This window comes from Macaca nemestrina, chromosome 14 (assembly GCF_043159975.1).
Source record: "Macaca nemestrina isolate mMacNem1 chromosome 14, mMacNem.hap1, whole genome shotgun sequence".
Lineage (NCBI taxonomy): Eukaryota > Metazoa > Chordata > Mammalia > Primates > Cercopithecidae > Macaca > Macaca nemestrina.
In genome coordinates this window covers 70,978,816-70,984,163 of record NC_092138.1, presented here as the reverse complement: position 1 = coordinate 70,984,163, position 5,348 = coordinate 70,978,816, and the positions used below count along the sequence as shown (strand labels likewise).

At 40.2% G+C, this 5,348-nt stretch overlaps 1 pseudogene; it reads right to left on the bottom strand.

Moving 5' to 3' along the window:
• Positions 1-2,225: 2,225 nt before the first annotated feature.
• Positions 2,226-4,513, bottom strand: LOC105481096 (deoxynucleotidyltransferase terminal-interacting protein 2 pseudogene; annotated as a pseudogene).
• Between the last annotated feature and the right edge of the window lie 835 nt (positions 4,514-5,348).

Here is a 5,348-nt window from a genome sequence, read left to right as displayed (position 1 = left end):
ACAATCCTGCTTATTCTCCACAGTCCACTCCTTCACTTACAGAAAGTTCTGCATGTTTTTTTTTCTTCCATCAGAAGAAATAACCTATTCATATCTGAAATAGGAAGAGAGATATGCTCATTTGCCTTCCTACCTCCCACCCACTTTCTGGGTTGGATATGGTCATGTCAAATTAATTGGCATCTGTTCTCCTCCACAAGGATGAGCCACACCATTGGTCAGCCACACTCTGCCTAGTTGAAGACGTGACAGTGAATGTGTCTAGATAAAAAAAAAAAAGAGAATGCATTTAAAGGCAAGACCTTGAGGAGCACCTATGTTTAGAAGGCCATGGAACAAGAATAAGCTGATGAAAAAAAAATAGAGAAAGAGTGGAAGGTATTAGAGTCAGCATGTAAAAAGCTGTAGGGTGGGTGGGGTGATCAACAGTGTCATATGCTGTAGAGAGGAGAAAACTATAAAGACTGAGAAAAGGCCAGATTGGATTTGCTGCTTTTAGGCCTCTAATAAATTTGGAAAGAAAAGTTTTAGTTGACTGGTGGGAATAAAGTCTCCTTGCAGAAAATCATGTAGTAGGCTACAGCAGTGTCAAGATTTTAAGAAATTTGAAGGTAAAGCAGTCACGTTAAGTGTATTTTATAAATTTGTTCGTATCTTTTCTTCACCTACCCCCACCAATCCCATCACAGGTATTCATCGTCTTTCTTTTTTTTTTTTGAGACGGAGTCTCACTCTGTCACCCAGGCTGGAATGCAATGGCGCAATCTTGGCTCACTGCAACCTCCGCCTCCTGGGTTCAAGCGATTCTCCTGCCTCAGCCTCCCAGGGAGCTGGGACTACAGGCACAGGCAACCATGCCCGACTGATCTTTTATATTTTCAGTAGAAACAGGGTTTCACCATATTGGTCAGGCTGGTCTCCAACTCCTGACCTCAAGTGATCCAGCCACCTCAACCTCCCAAAGTGCTGAGATTACAGGCGTGAGCCACTGTGCCTAGCCAGTATTCATCATCTCTTACCTGGTTTATTAAAATAGTCCCATTTCTAGTGTCACTCTCTGACTCCCACCCCATATTAATAAGGGTGGCTATGTTGATAGAAAAAATAAACCTCCAAAATTCAGCATCTTAAAGAACAATAAATTAATTTCTCATCTCATTCCAGAGTAAGTTTCTAGGTCAGCAGGTGGCTTTTCTCCATGTAGTGATTCACAGATGCAAACTCCTTCCATCCTGGGCCTTTGCCATTTGCAAGGACATTCGTCTCATTTGCATGATTGAGGGAGGGTCACCATGGCCAGAATTCAGTTGGTGGAAAAGGAAAGCAGGAAAAGGGTCAGCCTGGTCTTAAGGTGCTGGTGTGGAAGTGGTGTACATCACTTCCATCACTTCCATCTCACATTCCGTTGGCTAGAACATGCTCACGTGGCCACACCTAACTTAAGAGGATGCTGGGAAATGTCAGTTAGCTATATGCTCAGGAAGGAAAGGAGGCTGGATTTTGATAGACAGCTCTCAGTATCTGCCATACTCTCTGGGCCTTGTTCATCCTCCACGCTGCTGACAGGCTAGCTACCTGATTCCCCAATCTGACCATGTCATTTCCCTGTTAAAAAAGAACAAAATTCAGTGGTTTCTATAACTGAATAACTAACAGTTTTCTTGAGCATCTACTGTGTGCTGAACACTGTAGATACAATGGAAACAGAAAGAAAGATTCTGCATTTATCCTCTTGAAGCTTATAGAGGAGCTAGAATTCTGGGAATCATATGTAATTCCTCATTGTCTCTCACCCCTATACCCATGTCATCATAAAGACCTGTGAATTTTCCTTTCATTCAAAGTACTACTCTGCACTGGGCATGGTGGCTCACGCCTGTAATCCCAGCAATTTGGGAGGCAGAGGCAGGTGGATCACCTGAGGTCAGGAGTTTGAGACCAGCCTGGCCAACATGGTGAAACCCCATCTCTACTAAAAATTAAAAATTAGCTGTGTGTGGTGGCACCCACCTGTAATCCCAGCTACTCGGGAGGCTGAGGTAGCAGAATCACTTGAACCCGGGAGGCAGAGGCTGCTGTGAACCGAGATCACGCCACTGCTCTCCAGCCAGGAAACAGTGACACTTTACCTCAAAAAACAAAAACAAAAACAAAAACAAAAAGTACTTCTCTGTACCCCTTCTCCCTGTTTCCCCCAAGTGTGGCCGCTCTAGATATTTCTGTTTTCTTTTTTCATTTTTTTTCTTTTCAAAACGTCTTTAATAAGTAAATAAAGGGGTGATGTAAAATGTTGCAGTTTGCTTGGTAAATCTTAATTGCGAAATTTCTTCTTCTTTCGGAACTTTTTTCCTGCTGCATTTGCTGCTTTTTCAGCCATGATCTCTGAGTACTTCCTGCGGTTGTATCTTCTGAACTCAGAATCATCCAGCAGTTCTTCCGTAATAGTTCTTTTCCTCTGCTTCTTGGGAATTCGTGAATGGTAGAAATCAGCTGGATTGTCAACAATGGTTCCAATTTGGAAGTACTTGGGGAAGCCATCTCTATCATTTTTCTTGTAAAACCTTTTCGGGTCCATGCTGGCTCTCATCTTCAGTGCTTTGAGATCATTTTTCAGTTCATTTGTCATTTCTGGAGCTTTCATACCAAACCAGCCATCCCCTCCTGTTTTTTGTCCTTCTTTTCTACTTTTTTTCTGAAGTTGATACTTTGATTCACTATATGATGGAACACAGTAGTGTTTTTCAAAATCAGGTGTAATGACAGCTTTCTGCAGAAGCTCATTTTTCTTTTTCTCCTTGATCTGTGTTAGGGTTTTCTTGTTAGACTGTAGTTTATCTGCATTGAAATGAATATACAAACCACCCAACTGCTTGATACTCAGACCAGGGTCTATGCTGCCGCTTGTCAACTTCAGAAGTTTAGCCTTTGTGCTATTTAGTAAGTCTTCTTCATCACTAAACTCATCTTCATTTTCGTCGTGGTCTGATGAATCTTCTTCACTTTTTTCATCCTCTTCCTTTTTTTCTTCCTCAATGGCAACCTCACTCACCTTGTCTTCCTCTTCCAAGTAAAAAGTTTTACATTTAAAATCCTAAATGGCATAGCTTTTACATAACCAGATGTTTAGAAGATGTTATCAAATAACCCATGAATGTGCAGTGTGTGTGTGGGGAAATGGAGCATTTAATTTTAACTAGTTTGTTGGTATTATCTATTTTTATATTTATTCTCATTTGGTTCCTGCTTGAAGCTGTGTGTGAAACCTTTTCTGTAAATGAAGTGGCTAAGTTCATTATCTGTGCTTGGTGGTCCATGAGATTTCCCTCTTTATCCTCAAAACAAACTTCCTGTAGCTTCAGTTGCTTGAATGGCTTTCTACTCCTAGTCACCTATCTATCCTTCAGTAAAACATTACTTTTATTTTTGAAAAGCATATTTAACATCTAATGTGGGCATCGTATAGTATTACATATTTGGGGGTGCCCATAGCATCCTTCATGGAAAATGCTTTGGCAGTGGCTGGTGCCTAGTTTGGAAAAGAGCAAGATACCTGTATTATTTTCCTATTGCTGGTGTAACAAGATACCACAAACATAGTGGCTTAAAGCAATACTCATTTATTCTCTCACAGTTGTGTAGGTCACAAATCTGAAATTATGTTAAAAAGTTTGTTTAACTACATAATAATAATAAACTCCAATTAACATTATTTGTTCTAGTTATGAGATTGATTTGCAAACTCAGTCTGCAGTAAGGACAAGATAGCACTGTAAGTGACAAGACCCCAAACGAAGCAACATCACTTACTAGTTGTGTGGTCTTGGTTAAGATACTGAAACTCTCTTAGCCATGTATCATATATTGCTGTGTAATAATAATGCCTAAATCATAGAATCATTATAAGAATATATGAAAGTGCATGTAGCAAAGTATATGTAAAAATTGTTGGCATAAACTAAATGATCAATAAACACCAAATAAGTATATTTAACCATAAATGAGATGGGCCGGGCATGGTGGCTCATGCCTGTAATCTCAGCACTTTGGGAGGCCGAGGTGGGTGGATCACCTGAGGTCAGGAGTTTGAGACCAGCCTGGCCAACACAGTGAAACCCTGTCTCTATTATAAATACAAAAAATTAGCCAGGTGTGGTGATGCATGCCTGTAGTCCCAGCTACTTGGGAGGCTGAGGCAGGAGAATCGCTTGACCCCAGGAGGCAGGGGTAGCAGTGAGCCGAGATTGTGCCACTGCACTCCAGCCCAGGTGACAGTGTGAGATTCCATCTCAAAAAAAAAGAAGAAAAAAAATTAGTTTTGCACATTCTTTAAATTCATATAAATGGAAACATACAGTATGTATTCTTTAGTATCTCACTTCTTTTGATCAAAATCATGTCTGTGATATTTTTCCACATTGTGTGTTTCAGTTGTTCATTCTTTTATATTGCTGAGTAGTATTCCATTGTGTAAACATACCACAATTTGTTGATTAGTTTTCCTGTTGATGAACATTTGGGTTGTTTCTGGTTATGAACAAAGATGCTATGAATACTTCTGAACAGAACTTGTAAATTTAATTTTTTATTTATCTTGGGTAAATGCCTAGAAGTGGATTGCTGGATCCAGTTGATTAGAAACTGAAGAACAGCTGTCAAAAGTGTACATACCATTTTATAGTCCTAACTATAAAATGTAAGCAAAATATAAGATTATCAGAGTTCCTGTTACTCTTCCTCCTTGCTACCATTTGGTGTCACATTACATGACAGAGGCTGTGCCTAATAATTCTCTCTCTTTTTCTCTCCCCTGTCATCCTCACCAGGACCCAATAAAATAGGCATTAGTATCACCCAAATTTTATAAATGAGAAAACGAAAGTACAGAAATATGAAATAATTTGCCCAAGATCACACAACTTTCAAACTGTGATTCAGGGAATTTTATCTGGTAGCCTTCCATTAGTACTGCTTTTGTTACGGGAAAGCGGTACCAATCCAGACCTCACCAGAGGGTACTTGGATTTCACACAAGAAAGAATTCAGGGTGAGTCCATACAGTAAAGTGAAAGCAAGTTTATTAAGAAAGTAAAGGAATAAAAGAATGGCTACTCCATAAATAGAGCAGCCCCGAGAGCTGCTGATCGCCCATTTTAACAGTTTTTTTCTTGATGCTATGCTAAACTAGGGGTCGATTATTCATGCCTCCCCTTTTTAGACCATATAGGGTAACTTCCTGACATTGCCATGGCATTTGTAAACTGTCACAGTGCTGGTGGGAGTGTAGCAGTGAGGATGACCAGAGGTCAGTCTTGTCGCCATCTTGGTTTTGGTGGGTTTGGGCTGACTTC